The 21,726-nt window shown below is 37.4% G+C and overlaps 1 long non-coding RNA gene across 6 annotated transcripts in view; it reads left to right on the forward strand.

Moving 5' to 3' along the window:
* The window catches only part of LOC146405620 (uncharacterized), a 141,334-nt gene that overhangs the window by 33,180 nt on the left and 86,428 nt on the right, over positions 1–21,726 (forward strand). The window lies entirely within an intron of this gene.

Here is a 21,726-nt window from a genome sequence, read left to right on the forward strand (position 1 = left end):
GCAGCAGCAACTCTGATTGGACCCCTAGCCTGGGAACCTCCATAAGCTGCAGGTGTGGCCCTAAGAATACAAAAGATCAAAAAAAATAAATGAATAAGTGGTTGGGAAAAGGTCTAAGTTTCATTAGATCAATCATAACTCAAAGCCTCCATTGATAAAGTTTGGACAGTAGACGACAAGAATACTTTAACCTTGGACTTTTTATTTTGTTCCAGCATAATAAACATATACATGAAATTAATGAAGTCCTGCAAAGGTATATGCCAATTAGAGGACAAAATTAAATGTTTCTCTGATAGTTGCCTGCCAGTTGTGCTCATCTGGCATTGTCTGTCACATGAGGTGGCTTCACTGGGTTTGACTGGGAATTGGAAGGTAATCTTATCATGCTGTATATTGTAAGTGTTGTGAATCGATCCAATATATATGTAAGAAAGAGACCGTTAGAGTAATTTTACACTATTTCCCAGATGTGCTTAAGTCCAGTTTCTGTTATAATTAACATAAGGAAAGCTCTCTTGAAGCTATTTACAGAATGAAACGTCTCTAGGGGTTAGTAAATTGCATGCTTTTGAGGTAATTTCCTAAGAAAGAAGCTTTTTATACCTTAAGGTGAAATCTCTTGGACACCTCCTATGGAGCTCCAGTTGACTTTCAAAAACAATATAATGACTACATGTCAAAGAAAGAGTGATAAACTACGTCTTCAAAGAAATAGAAGGAGGCTACAAGCTTTTTTTCTTTCTGCCGGCACGTATAACATAAAATTAGCCCACAAAGACATTTGAAAATATATTTTCTTTCGCAAAGATGGGTAATTATTTTCAACATTACAAAACAATGGTAGCTTCCTTGTTTAAATTATTGCATTTATCACTATTTTGTTAGGGAAGAAGAAAATTATTCAACAAAGTAAGGATTTTATAAAAATATAGACTTTAATGAAAAGCACACTACATGCTATGACCAAATGTCTGGGTCAAAGTTCCCAGGAACTTAATTATTATGGGCTGTACAAGGATAAATCACATATGTTAGCCCAAATCCTTTAGATCAGAACTTTGGAGATCCTAAATACACTTTATGTTTTCAACTAGCATCATATGCATCTCTGTCTTATCTTGTGTCTGTCCTTTTCTGCAGTGCTCTTCAAAGTTAGTATAAATGAGAGCCACTGCTGTCCATAAAATATCTCAACATCTAATGGTAGCTTAGTGCAGATAGATAGATAGATAGATAGATAGATAGATAGATAGATAGATAGATAGATAGATAAAGGGTCTGGGAGTTTTGTCTTGTGTTTTTTAATTTACTGGCTCAAACTACTTTCCCTAGAGAGTTCAAGTTAAAATAGACACTGGAATAAAGAGTCTGAGTAGGTAGTTGGAAGGAGTATAGTTTGGGAGCTCAAGAAAGAAATAGACACTTGAGATTCATAGTTGAAAGTAGTTGTTTAGTAAAGCCTTCAGAGTAGATGGCAGGAGAAGAGAGAAATTCAGAAGAGAGAGAATCCTGAAAAGAGAGAAGAGCTACAGACAGAATGGTGGGAAAGAGCTACATCAACAAGAGACACAGAGGAAAAAAGAGCTAACAAAATCGAAAAGAATAGTCAGAGAAGTAAGAAATCCAGAAGAGGGTAGTGATAGAAGCCACAAAAAATTTCTTCAAGGAGCCATTTTCCTCCTGTGTCAGTGCTGTGTTCCCAGAGGCCTAATAGGAAAGACTGAAGAAAAGTAGAAAAAGTACAGAGATGGGAAACAGTGTGCTATGCTGGATATATACTTGGTTTTTGTTGTGCTGCAGACTATAGCACAGGTGCGTATGGACAATTTCAGTGCTTCTTCCCCATGGCTAGTAAATGTAATAGGTATGAGTTTCTAATTGTGACTTCCTGTAGCCTCAAGCTGAAAAACAGTTCATAGTGGGGATCTCTATGTATTTTCCTGAGAGTGCTTTACAAAATAAAATGCCAGTTGTCCAGGGAATTTATCATCCTATCTGGATAACCAGAAAGTGATCTAGAATACCATAGCAAAATAATTTTTCAAGATGATTAGTTTTCTTTTTTTAAATATTTGATGCAATCCTCTGTGTGTGTGTGTGTGTGTGTGTGTGTGTTAAAAGTTTGGAAAAACATACGCCAACATAACAGTGGCAATCATTGGGTATTGAGATTATTGAAATTTTTAGTTTTTAAAAAATTTTTTTGTATTTTCTGAAGTTTGGGGGAAGGGTATGTTTTTCTCTTGTAATTAATGCAGAAACTGTAGAAAAAAATTTTAAACCTAGATGGAACTATGTAAAAAATATTTCCTTCATAAATTGTTGGCTGCTTGCATCTTGTCTTCAATGTGCTGTCAATTCTTCTGGAGTTCCTGCTGTGGTGCAATGGGATCAGTGGAGTCTTGGGAATGCTGGGACACAAGTTCGATCCCCAGCCTGGCACAGGGGGTTAAGGATTCGGCTTTGCCACAGTTGTGGCTTAGGTCACAACTGTAGCTCAGATATAATCCCTGGCCAGGAAACTCCATATTCTGCAGGGTGGCCAAAAGAGAAAAACAAAAAACAAAACAAAACCCTCCAAAAATGTGTTGTCAATGCTTTTATTTCCAGCTCAGATAAATGGGGTTTTGTTCCAAAGCAGCTACCTACAGGTGGAGGCAAAAGTAATACAGAAATATCTCTCTGCTGACTTAGTACAGATAAATCCAGGCAGGAAAACTACACACTAATGCAGCTTTTGTTGTCTGTGGATTAAAATACATCAGTCCTTATGGTAAATATGTGGGGCATCAACTGTGGGTTAATTTTCCCCTTTAAGGAGAAGTGTAAGGGGGAACTGACAAAACTTAATCCTAAAATTATCTAATTCTGAATCATAGGTATTCTCCTTAGAAGTGATGGTTGGATTTGTTTGGGGTTTTGTTTTTTTAATTTCATTTGTTCAGGCAAGTAGATGTGTCAGCTTTCATGCTATTATTTGAAATGCTGAATGTTGAGTGGATTCAGCAGAAATTAGTTGATTTTCTGTGATAGAAACCTGAAATGTTTTCTCTCTTGAGGGTTTGAAGGTATAAAGTTTAGTGTAAGTAGGGAAATTCTTTAGCAAAAGGCTTTCATTTACAAGAGAAAACTTGCATCTCCAAAGACGTGACTTTGAACCCTGCTAAAGATTTGGTGTTGGGTGAACCCCGAAGGCAGTAAGAGCCTTTCTGGCTTACTGTGCAGGGCACCAATTCCCTTCCATCAGTAGTTTCCAACTCCTCAAGGCTAAGAACTTTTTCTATCAAAAGTTAAAAAAAAAAAACAACTGTAAACCAGCTATAATGGAAAAAGATAAAAATCATTATATATTAAAAAAAAAACTCGAATAGTTACTGATTAAGGAAACATACACAATGGCAGCTATTATAAATTCATTATGTCTTTGAAATAAATGGTTTTTAAACCATCATCATATGCATACTTTTTTTATTTTTTTAAGGCCACACCCACAGCATATGGAGGTTCCCAGGCTAGGGGTCAAATCAGAGCCACAGCTGCCAGCCTACAACATAGCCACAGCAACACTGAATCCTTAACTCACTGAGCAAGGCCAGGGATCGAGCCCATATCCTCATAGATACTAGGTGGCTTCATTACCACTGAGCCACAACGGGAATTCCATCATCCACATACATCTGAATATTAGAGGTCATTTATCTGGGAGTCTAAACAATGAAAACATCAAAAATTGAAATTTCAGTTTCTCTATATGACCATAAGTTTTTTAAATGTCTATTATAACAACTGAAGCATAATTTGTTATAACATGTAATATGCAATGACATCATACTGCAAGGTCAAATGAGCATTATTGACAAATATAGTATGTTCCAAATAATTGAAATGCCCATACATTGTTTTTTGCATTGTTTGTATCTTTTGACAAGTAACAAATGTTTTAAAATTTTAAACTGCAATGGTTAAAATACCTATTTTTATGCTTCTTCTTTCTTAATCTATATAACAAAAAGAAAACTGAAAAGAATATATCCAGAAAATTGGGGGTATGTAAATTTGGGGTATACATTTTTTTTAATTGACCTATCTAAATTTTGGAAATGTCATTAATTTGAAACAGATTATTTCCATACAGTATAAATAATCACTCCTGTGATTATTTATGGAAGATGTCTGTGAAAGGGTAGTTTTTTGAGAACTTAGTGTCTGTTTTGTTTGCTTTTTGATCCTTCCTTCTCCTGCATTGCAAACATGAAGCCGTGTATCAATGAAGACCATAAGGGAGTCTGAGTCATAGTGCAAAGTGAAATCACTATATTCTAGCTTCCCTGACAGTCCAAGCATGGCTAGAACCAAAGCTCACATGTTTTACCTGTCTCTGCACATCCTCCCTGCTTTTCTTGGACTGTTTCCACTCTCTTGTGGGCTCTCACTCCAGCTCCCAACAGCTCCAGAAAGAAAGCCTCTATCCTCATAGTTTCGCCTTTCCTGGCTTGAGTCTTCTGTACATCTCTTACCAGTTACTGTGGCCAAAAGAATAAAATGCTCTTATTGGTCAGGTTTGGGTTATGTATCCAACCTAGCAAAGATTGCTCCTCCATATAAGCCAAGAGAAAAGAAAAGAAAAGAAAAGAAAAGAAAAGAAAAGAAAAAAAAGAAAAGAAAAGAAAAGAAAAATAGTGAGGAAGAAATGTATTCCCCAAGGAAACCAAGGTGCTGTTGCCAAAATAAGGAAAAGTTACTGGGCAGACAAAAGCAAAAATATTCAAATCTCCCTTTCTTGGGAATTTTTATAGAGATGAAAGCAGGTGTTACTTGAATACCATATTCTGGCAGGTCCTGAGCCCACAGAGAACAGTAGATCTTGCAGAAGTACCAGTGGGAATTGCAGGGACCTTCTTATGCTTTGGTGCTACACAAAGACTGAGGATCCTGATACAACCAAGGAGAGGGAAACCCATTGATGACTATGACAGATTTTCCCATAAGCTTAGCATGTTGGATGCTTGGTATTTGATGACTAAGATATATGTGACCATCCTATTCAGGCAACAGAAAGTACTTAGGGCACGTATGGACTCGTGCCATCTTTGGAAAAACTGTGATACTCTAGGAGCTTGTAAACTATGGGTTGAAAAGTACATTCCACGTCCTCTACAGTGTTATTATGCATATTGTGAAACAGATTTCCAAAACTTTTTCATCTTACAAATCTGAAACTCTATACTTACGAATCAAAAACTCCTCTTTTCCTCTTCCAAGCCGCTGGTAACCATTATTCTACATTCTAGTTTCATTCCATTGTGATTGAAAAAAAAATACCTTGTGTGATTTTAATCTTCTTGAATTTATTAAGACTTGTTTTGTGGCCTAACATATGGTTTATCCTGGGGAATGTCCCATGTGTACTGAAGAAGAATATGCATTCCATTGTTGAGCGGAGTGTCTTGTATATTTCTGCTAGGTATAATGTGTCTTCCCTATTGTCTATCTTCCATTTCCTTATTGATCTTCTGTCTTATTTTGTTCTAATTAACCTTTATAAGTCTGAGTCTATAAAATGATGATAAAAGCAGAATCTGTCTCACAGGTTGACATAAGGATGAAAAAACTATTCCTCATAACGTGTTAATACATTTGACATTCAATCACTTCTTTTTAATGTCAGCTACTATTATTAATTCCCAAGAAATTATGAATAAGTCAGAGTATGTCCATCACCGTATTTCAAACATTAGTACAAAATGCTTAGTCAAAGGACCAAAAGTATAGTTAGCTGAATTTTTAAAGGACATATTTGCCAAGCAATGGAAAAGAGGAATATTAGTAATTTTGTTTATATTTTGTTATTGTAACCCAGTTGTCAGCTGGATGCCTTTCTAGTTTTATTTGCAGCCATAATCCAATCAAGAATTCTCTCTGTCTTCATCCAGATGCTCTCATCACAAGATTTAGGACTATGTGGGATAAACTCCTTATTTTTATGACCCATAAGGATTCAGAGCCCTCTGCATACTTTCCGTCAATTTCTAACAATTCAAACTTTGATATTTTCCCTGAAATTATGTAGAATGACTTGTTTCAGCCTCTGCTGGCCTAGATCCAAAATTTATCTTCTTAGCTGACTTCTACAAAAGATCAATTTGAGCCAACAATTACATGCATTCTAAAATTTTTCTAAAATTTCACAAGGTCATGTGAATTGGCCACATCCCACTCTACCATTTTGCTAGACTTACCCTACTTGTCTCTTCTTCCTTTGTTCCAACTTCTCGAGAGTAACAAACAATACTTATTCATATCCCTTGGAATGAACTTTTTGCTTTCAAGTACAATTACCAAGACATATATTCCAAACTAAAACAGTTTTCTCATTGAGGAGTTCTGTAGCAAGTGTTAAGACAAGTAACAAATTTAAGCCTGTGACATTCTCTTAGACTCCATTATGTACTCCCATTCAGGAGATTCAAATTGTGCCTCTTCATAAAATGTATTATACAGAAGTGAGACCTTAAGCAAAGATGCTTCTACCCAATCTATCACAAATGAAATGGCATTATATCTCATTGTACCAATAATGAATGCCAAGAATATAATTAATCTGCAAGAATTTTAAAGTGAAATATTAATATGATTAAAAAGTCCAAATTCTTGTGACTAAGTGTTGACAGTTGACAGACTTTTATCTCTATTTTTCAATACAAATATTTTGTATAATTTCCATTTATTTCATTTAACTCGGGACTGTCACTAAGACAAAGAATATGATTTTCTGGCCTATGGGAAATTAAGATTCCCCCAAATTATCTGTGTTTCCAATGGAACTCTCAGATTACAATATTATTTACTTAGAAAGTTAATAATAGATATAAACTCCAGGAAGGCAGAAACTTTTTTCTCTTTTGTTCATTAAAATATTCCGAGCTCCTAGAACAGCATCTGGCAGTTACTTAATCCACGTTGGAAAAATTAATTAACATGTAATAATTTATAGAATTTCATTTATACAACACACATTTATTATGGGCTTTTTTATGTCTGGCTCTTTATAGGTGAATTAGACATTCCATTTATCCAACTTTATTTTTAAGGTCCCCAAATATTGAAATGTCCATTACTTTCATAGAGAGGTTAAAAGTTTTTATACTGAGAAACATTTCCCCCAAAATAAGATGATTTATTTTTCTTTTTTTCTTCTTCACAACTCAATCCTTCAATTTCCTTCTCAGTTGATCTTTATTGACCCATGTGCAATATCTTTCTGTACTGTATGACTTGTCCTAAACAAAGCATCATGTTTCAGCTGTGAATTCTTAAGTCATTTTTCAAGGAACTGTCTGTCAGTTCTCTGGATTCAGGCATGATAATTATTTAAGCTTAGTTTTTTGTGGCACTGAGTTTTTATATTTTTCATTGTCATAATTACTACTGAGAAGTATCTTTCTTTTTTTACCTTCATTTGGAGCTTTTTCAGAATGACTATCTTTTGTGTCTTCCTCAGTATATTACTAGAGCTAATATCTAAGAAATTTCTACAGCTAACTTTGAGAGTCATTTTACCTACATTTTGTCATGTAGTTCTCACAAAATAAAATCTCTGTGACAAAGATATTATTATTGTGACCATAATATAGATGAAAGGCAGAGGTTACATAGCTATATTGAACTGATATTTGAACATGTTTGTTGTGACTCAAACTCTTAAACATTCTGCTATTGTTGTCACACATTGTATTGAGTTTATTTACATTGCCTTTCTTGGCTACGATTGGTTTAATATTTTTAACTTCTGTGCCTATTGTCAGTCTATATCTCAGGTCACAATCTTTGGATGGATAGGCTCCAAATTTTCTCTATGCTTGGTATAGTTCAACTTTGAAGTAGATGCTTGTTAACAGACTACCAGGTACCCATTCTTGTCTTCCCCCTTCCTAAAATCAACCAGACTTTTCTTTGGGGGATAGGTCTTCCCCCATTGTGGAGCAGGCATATGATTTGAATGGAATTGATCCCACTTCCTGCTCTGGGTGTGGACTTTGACTCATATCAATCCATCTGATAATCTAATCTCTGATGGTTGAGGAATGAGCTGTCACTTAAAGTCAATCAGGAAATGACATTCATTTGACTTCAGAGATTGGTTTAGCTCAGTTCAGACAAAATTCATGTGTTTATGACATAGTAGAGGGAAGAAAAGACCTCTCTCTGGCTCTGGATAGTGTCATGTAGGTAAATAAGAACTGGAATTGCTGTAACTGTTTGGTTATCATGATGAAGGCCAGTCTAGATAAACCAACGCATAGAGTGAGGTACAGCCAGGTGAACTGATAGGAATTTCAGCCAGTTTCCCGATCAAACCATGACTGAAACCCACTCATTAGAGATGCCAGTAAATATTTATAAATGCCAATTAATTTCTTCTGTTTGAGTAGGTTTTTTTGTTATTTTGAACTGATAATGTTCAAGCTAATAGAACCACTCTCACCTTTTTTTCTGTTTTGTCTTTCTTTTCTTTTACTTGACCAAGAAGCTTATCTGAATCTTCTTCTTTTGAAGGATACAATCTTATGTTTATAGAATAACGTTAGTTTTAAAAAACTCATTCAAATTAGTTTTTTGGATTTCTCTAATTTCCTACTCTTTCCCCCTTTTATTGAACTTAATTTACTTGAAATCCTTTCCCAGAAGCCCATTTATTAGTGTACTAAATTATCACAGTTCAAGGTCACCATAGCAAAGTTACCTCTTAACTTCACATTGCAAATAATTAGTTTCTGCCAATAAGCTGCAAATATAGTGTAAATATTCTTGCCAATAAACTACAAATACAGGAGGGCTTTGCATCCATTCAGACTACAAAAACTGTATAATATTAGTGGTGGAAGGAAATTTAGATGTCATGTAATCCTGCTTAATTATTTTACAGATTGGAAAATTGGAGCCAAAAGAAATTAAATGACCTGCCTAAGGTCACACAGTTAATGGCAGGTCTCCTGTGATTCCTGACTCTTTCCATTAAATCATGCCTCCTCATGTGCAGTGAAGCCTACCAAAATTAAATAAACACAACCCAGTATTTCAGGAGACTAGTATAATTCTATAATGTCTAGTTAACCAGTGTGCCATAAACCATGGAAGCAACATAAAAAGGGCACTGAATTGAATTGAATTGATTTTCAAGTCTCAGTGGAAATCAGTATAATTTTCTGTGGTTAAAACTCTATTTGACAATTACTAAAGATTAATTTTTAGTACATTTTAAATCATAGAGTTGACTTCTTCATGCTAAAAAATTTACTGAAGTTACCATATATATTGTTTCTATAAAACAATAGAAATTTTAAATATGAAAGAACATGATTCAAGGTGGACTTTTCTTTCCCTACTTTAAAACAGTGGTACTTATATATTAAAATTATTCTTTGTATGCTTCCTATAGAGCAGATAGATATTCCTCTTTTGTTTTCATCATCTGTAACATGATTTTCAAAATTTCTCAGCCTGGGAGATTTCTAAATTGTAGGTTCTCAGCTGTATCTGGAACTTGAAAGTCAGAAAGAAAGGTCAGACATCTGTATTGTTTTAAAAGCTCCCCTGGCGATTCTGCTAGCTGGTCAAGTTTGGGGAGTATAGCTGTATACTGTTCTATAAAATGTATATCTAGACATGATTTACTGTTTAAAAAAAAAATTCCAGCATACAAACACACACATTCATTCTGTGAACAGTGGACGACGGTTAGAATAGTTATCAAGATAAATAGTCACATCTTCTGTACTGGTGAAAATAAGCATGAAAAAAAAAAAAAGCCAAATTTCATTGACTCCAAGATACCATTGATTTTAAGATGTACCCTTATTTATGTACCACTAAGGGGGGAAAAAAAGGTAATTAGGCTGACATGCCATCGGTTATAAGATGCATTTTGATTTCAGAGATGATAAAAACATGCATCTTAAAATTGAAGTACAGTAAATTTTACTCTTATAATTGGAGTTATAATGGTTCCTGCCAGATTGAGAGTGAATATAAGTAAGAGATTAACTTTGAGGCTCTTGGGAGAAGGGGAAACCATATTAATGATTCAAGCAATGCTACCAAGACATCTCTGTGGATTTTACATGCATCAACTTCTAAGGCTTTTCTGATAACCAGAAATCTGCTCTGCTGAGATATGAGCTCCTGTTACATCTTAGGGAGCTTTGGTTAAAACTGATGGCAGGACAGGGCCCTTGATCTACAGATCTGACTTTAACGCACACATATACCACCCAACACGTACACATTTCTCAGAGAGGTCATGGACAAGCAAAGCATTGAAGGCAGAACATGTTAAAGAGAAAAAAGGACTGTTTACAAGGGTGGCATTCAATTGTTATTGAGCATTGAGGTGCGAGAATATAATTTTAAAGAGTTTCATATTATTGTTGCTTGAACCAAAATTGTAGTTGTATTTCCTATTAGGAGACCACTCAACTTGGTTCCTATAGCCAACTATAGAAGCGCTTTTAGTTTGCCTCATAAAAGAAAAGCCAAGATTTAAATTGAAAGTTTTTGGTTTTCATAGGTGAATTTGTTACTGAAAAAAATATGGAGTAAACTTAAAACTCTAACCAAAGTAAACCTCTTTTTCATTCTCCCTTTTTGATATTCACTGAAAATAATGATGCATTTGGATTTATCTCTTTTTTGTTTCACAATTACCTGTACTAATTCCATGGACGTAATAGCCTTCCTTATGCCTCTCTTTATGCTGTTGGTTTTCTTTAAGTGTGTGAGACTTTTGGATTGAGAATTTGTCTTTACCATTGGAGTTCTTATTAGATTGTCTTATTAGACTGTCTTGATCTATTTGTGTGGTTTCTTGGGGAGAATGTGGGTATTCCTGCTGCAGCTTGCATGCCACACTGTTTTTAGTGAGAAAGGGGCAAGATATGCCATGGGCAGTCGTTGTTTGCATGATTTGGGGTAATTCCTCCTTAAATCAGGTTGCCAATTTTCATTGTTCCTAATTGAAGGCAGACTTCCTGTTTGGATTTTGTGATCCAAGGTAGGAAAATAAACAGAGCTCACCATTCATTTCTACTCTTTACTATTGACTCCAAATAATGACTCTATCCAATGATCCTATCCAGTGATCCTATGCAGTGCCCCCAACTATGCTCAGCTTCCTTTCCCTCTGTCTGTGGTCCATCACTAGTATTCCCCTGTACATATTCTGGCCCACACTTTCTCTATGCAACTTGATATCTTTTGCTTTCCAACTTTCCTGGGGGTCATCATAGGTTTTACTCATCTGAGATTTTTGTCTTATTTTCATGAGCCATCATATATTTATGCATGTTGTATGTGTAGTTTTAGAGGTCCGGTGAAGGAAGATGGAATGTCAGTTTGCTCTCTTTTCCCCTCTCTGCTTCATATTGTGGAGAATCACAATTTCTAGGTCTCCTTGTCTTCTTCTGGGTACAGTTTGCTAATGAGAGATACTGGCAGAAGATTAGAAGACTGGAGGAGGGGGAAAGCCAGGGTATTTTTCCCCCTGCTCTCAGTTTCTTTTGGCATCTCTAGCAATGGCTCTCTTTTCTCCGCGGCTTCAGTATCTATTCACCTCCACTTTTGGGGATCCCAGGCCATGGCTAGTCCAACAGCTATATTATCCTACACTCTGAGCTCTGTTGCAGAGCTTAGAAATGCAGCTTTTTATTTCACTCACCATCTCCTCTTTTCCTTCCAACATTTTGATTGTGTGGTAACCAACCCCCTGTACCAAAGTCCTTTCATTTAAAATACCTAGAATGGTTTGTTTTCTTGACAGTACCTGAAAGATAGAATGGAAGACTAAAACATATTTTCAATCCACTATCTGAAATTGAACACTTAGAAATATTAATATATTTTAAGAGAACAGTTGAAGTGATTTTTTTTTTTCCTTTGGCTTTTTAGGGCTGCACCCCCAGCATATGGAGGTTCCCAGGCTAGGGCTCAAACTGGAGCTACAGCTGCTGGCCTACACCACAGCCACAGCAACATCAGATCTGAGCCATGTCTGTGACCTCCACCACAGCTCATAGCAGTGCCGGATCCTTAACCCACTGAGCAAGGCCAGGGATCGAACCCGCAACCTCATGGTTCCTAGTCAGACTCGTTTCTGCTGTACCACAGCGGGAACTCCTGAAGTGCTATTTTTAAATCATCCAGGAAACCCTAATCCTATTTTCTGTTCCAAGTCTAGAACCCTCTAGCTGAGTAATTTGGTAGGGCAGTTGGGATCATTCTGATTTTTACATAGTTCTCTATTTCCCAGCATACCTGCAATTATGCTTTGGTGACAGTAGTTATTATTTAGCTAATACTGTTTATTTCCTTTTTTTTATTTACAAATCAAAAAACTGTTTTCAACTTGCATTGTACCTGTTTATGTATTCAAAAATATTTTGATGTCAATTCCAGCCAGATTTTGGTAGTTTGGTCACTCATTTCAGTGCTCCCATCTTTGCCATGAAAGACATTGCTTCATTAAATATCTACATGCAAGTGCTTTGCCTGTTGTACACAAGAATCAAAATTCATGTATTTCCTTTGTCCAGTGAGAATTTCCTCCCTGCATTGTCCTTATCTCATAGCAAATCAGGAAGAGAGATTTACTGAGGAGCCACTATATGCAACCCATATTTCTCCAAGGCCATTTTCCTCTCAAGAACATCAATGGCTTCAGTAAATTCCTCTCCGAATTTACTCCTTGCTCTCAATTAAAACTTCAGGTTTAAATTTCTAATTATGTATTATTTTAGATAGAATTATTTAAGATTACCCATTAACTAGTTCAGCATTATATGGGAATGTTTTTAGTTGTGGCCATAGCAAGCAGAAGTTCCAAGGTCGAGGATCGAATCTGTGTTACAGAAGTGACAACACGAGATCCTTAGCCCATTTAGCCACCAGGGAACTCCCAGTATAATGTTTTTTAATTAGAAATTTTTACAAGGCCTAACTTCTTTTTTTTTTTTTCATGAATATGTACATCTCTTAACTAAACACAAGAGCTTTTAGTCACCCAGGTGATGGTTGGTTCACAGGAAGTTCCCATCATGGCTCAGTGGTTAACAAACTGGACTGCTATTCATGAGAACGCAGGTTCTATCCTTGGCCTCACTCAGTGGGTTAATAAGGATCCGGGGTTGTCATGAGCTGTGGTGTAGGTCCCAGACACAGCTCAGATCCCACATTGCTGTGCCTGTGGTGTAGGCTGGCAGCTACAGCTCCAATTCAACCTATAGCCTGAAACCTCCACATGTCATGGGTGTGGCCCTAAAAAGACAAAAGCCAAACAAACAAACAAACAAATAAATAAATAAATAAATAAATAAAGCAAATCTATTTTAAAGCGACCTTTTATGTGTGGATACATTTTATACAACAAATTATAAGCATTCATTCAAATTAAGTAGGACAACTAAAATTTTTCAGTTTGGCTCTTCCTTCTCCAAATTTCTAAAGCAACTTCAGATTTTTTTTAAGTGTTCTGAGAAACTGCAATTTGCTAGCCACATAGAAATTTTTGAAAAATATCTTATGACAAAGCAGTTTCTAAATAGTTTCACTAGAGTTCTAAGAGGTCTGTTGTTTCTTTGTCAGATCACAAAATCAAAAATATACTTGTTGGCTTACTCAACCTAAAATACTCCATTGATCCTTTGAAAATGGCTGAAGAACAGTGCAAGGCAAGGAAATAAGTTCTCATTTCATCTGGATCTTAAAATAGACACTTCTTCATTCTGCACAATCTTACCCATTGGTCTCACTAAAGCAAAATAAGTCATAGGCTGTTTCTTCTGTTGGCTAACGTTTTAGTTCTCAAACAAGCTAAAGCAAGGCACGGTGACATGTCAGTGCCTTTTTGGCTAAGACTCTCTGCAAAGGACGTGGACAATGAATATCACTTCCATATTTATTTACTCACCCTTCCCCAGCTTTCCATCTGGGACTACCATTTTCTAGCCGTCTCCACAATATGTGGAGGGTCAAACTGGCAGGCTGTGTAAGTACTTATGCCTCAGAAAACCCTTTTATTCATGGAAGGGCTGGATTCCGCAGGGACAGCCAGTGTGGGCACATTTAGCATCGGCTTTTGGTCGGGGCTCGCTCCTTCCTGCCTGAGTTTCTGAGCCACATATGCTTTAATCATTCCAGCCCACTGATTCATTGAAAAATAAACACTGAGGTGATAATTAATTAGAAAGTCTGCATATTATTCTCCTACAGCAAGTTAAGTGTTTTTCTCCTGACAGAAATTGGCTTTCAGGAAAGGAGGTGTGTAATATCCTTATGTTTGGGTTTACATTGGTTCGTTTTTCATCAGATTCTCCAAGCTTTGATACCTGTGGCTCAATATTCATAACATTTTGCTTGGATTTTCAGCTTTATTCAAGACCCATATAAGTTCCACAACCAGTTGAGACAAACCAGATGAAAGATTTCAACCACATCCACTCACCAAACCAATTTGTTTCTGTTTTCTTAGGTTTCTTATTCCCCCGTCTGTGTGGCTTGGTTCCTGTGAGGCCAAATTCAGAAATGGATGGGAACATATTGCCTAACTAAAGAAGTATTAATCATTTCCGCTAATAGAGGGGACCTTTTTGTTACCAATGGAATCTTTCCCCTCAAGGCAAAAGATACAATAACAAAACCCCTCCCTTCTTACCTGCCTGTCTTGAGAAAGAATTCTAATCTGTCTGGCTAATAACCAACCCCAAGTGATGTTTACTGAATGCCTTTGAAGGTGGTAGTCCTCTGGAGATCAGAAGCAGGTCAGGAAAGAGTAAGCCCTGAACTTGGGCTTCCAGTTCTGAACTCTGGGTACCAGTTCTGGTCTACCATTTATACTAGCTGTGACCTTGAAGAAGAACAATCAGCATTTACTGAACAGCTCAAATTTACCAGGCATTTTCCATTTGTTTCTAAAAATGTCAGAAATACTACAATACCCCTGTTTTATAGAGTAAAATGAAAGAAGACACAGAGAGGTTCAGTGACCTGCTCAAGTACAAATAGCTTGCTCATGATTTGCAGAGCCAGGAGCTAGCCCTGGGTTTGATTTTTTAGACTCCAAAGCCTACTGCCATTTGACTATACTGTGACAAGTAATTTTCCTTTTCTGGGTTTTAGTTTTGATTTTTCATCTGAAAAATAAGATGATTGGGCTAAACCTTAAAAACCCCTTTGAACTTGGATACCCTATGATCCTATAATTGAGCCTAAGCCTTAAACTTGTAGAGATTATAGTTTGGTTCAGCTCAGGCCAAACAATACACATATTTATAAAATAAAGTCGAGCAGCATTGGGGAGGAGGTGGTATGAGATTAAGGGTCTGGTATTAATCAGGGAAAGCTTCCGGCCTAAAGGGTTTTCATCTGGTTCAGACAGGAAGAGACTCTGTGTAGGGTGGTGGATGGGAGGAGGCCAGTGCCAGCCTCAGAAGTTCTCTGGGAAAACACTGCCGATGAGGATTCAGAATGAAAGATCCTTAGCAGGTCTGCTGGCTGAATGACAGACTCTCTGGATCAAGGCATCCAATGCTGAGGAATAGGGAAATGGCCCCTTCACTCAGAGTTCTTCCCTCCATGGGAATTCAATAAACATTATTGACTAACTGGCAGAGGTGAACTGAACTGCAGAATTGCTTTGAAGCCCACAGTTACAAGCTATAATTGAGAAACTGTCAAGAGATTCAAATTCATGGAAAACCATGAAAGAATAATGTTCCCATGTCTCAGAGCTTGCCAAAATATAGTTTCCTTTCTGCTGTTCATTTCCTCCCCCTTCTAATTCAGTTTTTAAGTTTTCCATCAAGGAGAAGTCTATTTTGTAACTCTCCATAATTAATGTTTAGCATCTTTCTTTTCAAAATGTTAGCAAATGTTGAGAATTGTAACTTTTCTAGTATCCTGGGGCTGGGGGTGGGGGAGTGGGGGGTGTAAGCTAGTTGTAAAGATTGCTCTATTTTTCTTCCCTGATAAAAATCCCTAGTAAGAAAGGAATTCTGATATCCATGGGATCATTAGCTACAAAAAAATCATAAATAAATACAGGCTGAGAACTATAGCTGAACTCTGTGTAGTGAGTTCTTCCTCTTCCTTTCCTCTAACATCGTATTAATCATCAGCTCCTAAGTGGCTTGAAAGACGCAATCTTTGAACCTATAAAACTATCATATATACTGTGTGCCCAGCACCTTTGCTAGGTACTTTATGTATGTTATCTTTAATCCTCAAAGCAATTCTTTAGGGTAAAGGAGATGTTAGGACAGAGTCATGTGCCCAGGGTGGTAAAGCCAGGTTGTAACCCTGGTCTCTTTGACCTTGATCCCTTGTTTCTTTCCCTCTGCACCTTTCAAAAGAGAGGTATGAACCTGCAGGTGCTTACATTTGTCCTCTAACAAAGTCACTGATATGATCTTTCATCATTCTTTCAGAATATCTTTAGACTAGTCCTTTCTAGAATCACATGACACGTGCCATGAAGCCCAGCCACTTCAACCCAAATATGTCCTTTACCTTGGAAGGCAAAACTTCCATTTTAAAGTTTAGTGGGTGAAACTATAAAGAAGGGGCATAGGTGTGAAGAAATGTTTACCAGAAAGTTAAATTATTGTTTATGTGGGCCTCTTTATTAAGAAATAAAAGCAAATCTTGGGATAGGTGAGATCTTCCTACATTCTCACAAAGATTAATAGTGGCCTTACAAATGGGGCACAGCCGGAAGACACTCAATTGCTCTATTTCCTACAAAGATAAACAGTGACACTGGGGCACTGTTTAGTGAGCATTGCTAAACACAAATGCATCTTCTTAAACATATATGCCTATGTACCCATAAATGTGTACATAGAGTATATTAGGTTGTTTTCACTGGGCAGTTTTTTAATAAAAATCACTCACAATGTGAATGTCTAAGGAAAATCCAGTGACTGATATCCTCTAGGTTATCTAATTAAATAGGTCTAAATACAAGTTTGCCCTTCTTAAAGAATCCACATAATGTAAATATTAAGAAATGTACAGAGTAGATTCGTCAGCCTACCCATCTGAAGTGAAGGAACAAGAGGTCCCAGAAATCACAACATGTGCTCATTTTACTTTGTTGAATAAAAACTGCAGATGCTGTGTGATTTCAACAAACAAAAGCTAAGAAAACAGAGTGTGAGGGCAGCCCGTGAGGAAATTAGGAGAACATGGAGAACAATCACGTTGATCTCCCGATTTTGATCCATCGCAATTTATTATGTATCCTTACCCTCTTTGCATCTGTGATTCTCTGTGAAAGTTGTTTCCTTGTTCTTAAAGCAGAAGTGAGGTACAAACACTAGGAATAAGACCGAGGTAAACAGATGTGGTTAGCCCATGAACTCGGGGCTAAATCCCAAGCTGGAAGCTTTTCAAGTCAAAACAAATGTGTAAACTAAGAAAAATGTCTTGGTAAATAAATACCACCAACCCGACTATTCCCACAAGCCCTCAGAAAGCCTCAGCCACGAAACTACTGTGGAAGAATTGAATATTTGGAGTCATTAGCTTGGATAGCCTCAGTCAGCAGATAACATTTGGATCAATAACCACTCCCAAAATAACCACTCCAAAAACAGTCAAAAGGCTTCTTATTGTTTACATCGGATTTATTTTTGTATTCATGCACTGACTCTTGACACTAAAATAGTAAGTCTTGGAAGTCCCTGCTGGCTCAGCGGGATAAGGATCTGGCATTGTCACTGCTATGTCAGGTTGCTGCTGTGGTTTGGGTTCCATCCCTGGCCTAGGAACTTCCACATGTGGCAGAATTCTTTTCAGGGAGGGTTCTGAAATTCTTCGGGGAAAAAAAAAAAAAAAAGACACTTGGGATTAAAGGTAAAAGTAAGGCTGCTCTTCAAACTGTTCTGCAAGACAAAATGGAAGACTCTCCTGGTTATATCAGAGAGGCAGAGAGGTATGGACAAGGGTGGAATTAAAAGGAGATGGGAGAAGAGGAAAAAGAGTGCTGACAAAATCCTGCCATTTCACCATGAGACCCCATTCCCCTAATAGCTCCCATAAGGTTACAAAAGCCCGTCTTACTTCAGTTTATGCAACTCAGCCTGTAAATGTATTCACTTTTTTACTTATTAAGTTATTAAAACAGATGACAGGAAGAGCAGCTGGGACTGCAGATTTTAACAGAGAAGTGAAGTAGAGAAAAAGGAGATAAGCTTTAAATCTTAGGAGTTTTGAGTCAAATCTTACTAATTCTTCAAGGGGAAAATAAGCCCCAAATGGAGTAGGGGTTGCATATAGGTTTTTCCAGACCTTTCCAGACACAACACAGGGAGATCTCCAAGCTCAATAAATAGTCCCATATATGGAAAACTATTTCCTAAAGGACAGTCTCTGTTGTTTGCCCTAGATGAAAAGTTTTACATAAACTTTTTTACTGAATATTCTTATGTTATAGGGACTTACTTCTTATGCCTATAATTGGAAATATTCTTCAGTTAGATTTTAGCTGAGTTAGTTATGGACAAATGAAAGTATTCCAGGTATCCTTCTATGCACAGATTTCAAAATAATGTACATCTCTCAAAATGTGTAAAATATATCAGGAATTACATATTTTCAAGGTATGAGGATGAAATAAATTATACATTCTTGGGAGTTCCCACTCTGGCACTGTGGATTAAGGATACAACTGCAGAAGTTCAGGTCTCTGTAGACGTGCTGGTTCTATCCCCCACCTGGTGCAGTGGGTCAAGGATCTGGCATTGCTGCAGCTGTGGTGAAGGTCATAGCTACAGCTTGGATTCAGTCCCTGGCTCAGGAACTTTCATATGCCATGGGTGCAGCCAAAAAAAATAAATTATCTTTATGTTATTACCGTGTGGCAGTCCCCACATGGGGACTGATAAACACAAGTGCTTGTCACCATTTTTGATACACAGGGGGAAATTAGTCTTGAATTATGCAAATTATTCAAGGTAATTGGGAATGTTTCTTTGGCATGGAGTATGATCTCCCTGCTATTACAGAAACTGGAAAAAGCATCAGAGAGTAGCTGGCGTGAGATATGGAACTTGAATGACAGGACTGCAACAGGCAGAAATGAGAAGATATCACTTAGAAAGAGGGAAGACACAGAGGCAGGAAATGAGAAATGTTTGCAGAAGAGCCTATTGCCCTATTCTTCTGGAGGGTGAGGCTCGAGAGTCAGCCTTGAGAGCCTGCTCTTGGCACAAGTGTCGATGTCCTCACGATGGAACAGCAGTCAGGCTCCTTCAATGAGCTTTTCATGCAGCAGGCGTTGACAAATGCAAAGCAAAAAGGAAGAAGTTGGAAGCTGCCAAGTGTTGACTACAGCTGGCACATGGGTGTGATGGGGACCAAAATTATTAACGTATGATGGATGGTTGCCAGTCTCCCCCACTCACCTATTGGCTCAAGAGGAGTCTTACTTTTCTATACCATTTCTTTTCTTTCTCCATTCACTTAGGCAGGCCCTGCCTTGGCAGTCCCATTCTTTATGTTCTGAGACAATCAAGAATGGAAAATAGACTAAAGAGTACATAATCAGAGAGGCAGAAGGCCTGTGCCATCATTATTGGAATATAAAGGAATACAAAAATCTTCAGGAAAACCCAAAACACAAGCTAAAAACAGCTTTCTTTTCTTTTTTTTAAAATCCAAAGCAAAGTTAGATAATCAGAACCAGAAGTTAAGGGATATTCTCTGCAGGGGATAGCTCAGCACCATTGTAATTTGGACATAAATATAATTTATATTCATTGGTTAGTGGGATCAGGGCTATTATGGTAGGCATAAATAACAGACTGCGGAGATTTTGCTTAATTAGATGAAGACTCGGGAGACATTGAGGGCTCCTGAACAAGGTAGTGAGGTGATTAGTGTTCTTCTTTAGAACTATCTAACAGCTTTATCCACATAAATGACAGAGAGGGAAAAACATGAAGACAAGTAAAATCAGATAGGAGACTGCAACATGGCAGGTCAAAGGTAGTGAGGAACTGAAAGGGGAGAGGAAGGGAAAAAGAGAAGATGGCAAGGTAATTGGAAAGTAAACTCAACACTTCCACTGTGAGAGGCAAAGGAAAAGAGTTGACAACTTGATGTCTGAGGCCTCGGGAGCTAAAGGAATGGAAGTGCCATTAACAGAGGTGAGGAAGAGCTGACCTCAGGGTAGAAATAATTAGCTCAGTTTTTTTTGGGGGGGGGGTTATAGATTTATTTATTTCTTTATTTTTGTCTCTTTGTCTTTTTGTCCTTTTAGGGCCACACCCACAGCATATGGAGGTTCCCAGGCTAGGGGTATAATTGGAGCTACAGCTGCCGGCCTACACCCGAGCCACAGCAACACCGGATCCGAGCCACATCTGCGACCTACACCACAGCTCACGGCAACACCGGATCCTTAACCCACTGAGAGAGGCCAGGGATCGATCCCTCAACCTCTTGGTCCCTAGTCAGATTCATTTCCACTGCACCACAATGGGAACTCCCAGCTCAGTTTTAAATGCATTGTTTTTGATGTCTGTCTAGGCAACAATGTCCTATGGACAATTAGACATTTAAGCTCCAAGAGAAAGGCCTGTGTCTGTCTTGCTCAGCTTTCCCCATCGTGTCTGAGACCCAGCATATAACAGATGATTGATAAACACTGCTAAATAAATGAAGAATGAGTGACAGTCTTCTCAATACTCTGAGTTCTTATGTTAGTTTTTTCATACTCGTTTCTCTGTACTTATAGATTCTGCTTTATATGTATGCGACTTAGATCTCCATTTCCAAGTGCCCTCAGTATGTGTTTATCGAATCAATAAGTTAGTAGATGCTCTTGTAGTTTATATGAAACCCTATTCACAACTCTCATCTCCTTTTAGTATATTCTAATTAGAACTCACTAAATGCCATATTATTATAGATAGATAAACACGCATACACATAATACTTATTTTAAGGAAAGAACAACACAGAGAAATAACTACAGGCATTTCAACCTTTGGTTGTTCTATTCAGCTAATAGCCTACTTGAAGTTGTCAAAAATTACATTTCCTTCCAACCACAAAGAGCCCGAGAAAGGCCTTTGGGAATGATTATTTAAAAGGTAAATATGTTTTAATTTCATGAACAGCCAGAGCTTCCCCATACCCAGCAATAATGCATGACTCACATCTGATTGCAGTGCAAACTTGTAGACCAAATACAGAGCACAAAACTGTCTCCCAGGACTCCTGTGATGCAAGCTTCCCCAAGGTCTTTTCTCTGCTCCTGCAGTGTGTGAGGGGTTTCATAGGTAACACGGTGTTTCTATTTGAGAAAAACCACACACCCCCATGTTCTAGGTTAAGTGACAATATATGAGCAATGTGTATAATATATTTATATTGAAAGAGTCTCTTTAGGCATTACAGATGAGCCACTAGAGATGTGCCTCATGAGCATGGTTGAATGAAATATAAATTCACAATTTTAATCTGCAGCGATCTCTCCCACTCATCCCAACATGGGCTGAGATGGTTTCATGAAAGTTAACATTTTTTTAAAAAGGCAAACCTTGAAAACAACATCTGGCGTTGAGTTCAGAAATTAGAACCAGATATGCTTCCCTACCCGAATTTCATTCACATGGTGAGCCTGCCAGAATGGTGAAAGGGAAAAGGTTCACTAATTTAATTTTTGTT

The sequence above is a fragment of the Sus scrofa genome, chromosome 2, assembly GCF_054392235.1.
Source record: "Sus scrofa isolate SSC_HxYL_T2T_F1_AM1 chromosome 2, Sscrofa_HxYL_maternal_Yorkshire_Landrace_v2.0, whole genome shotgun sequence".
NCBI lineage: Eukaryota > Metazoa > Chordata > Mammalia > Artiodactyla > Suidae > Sus > Sus scrofa.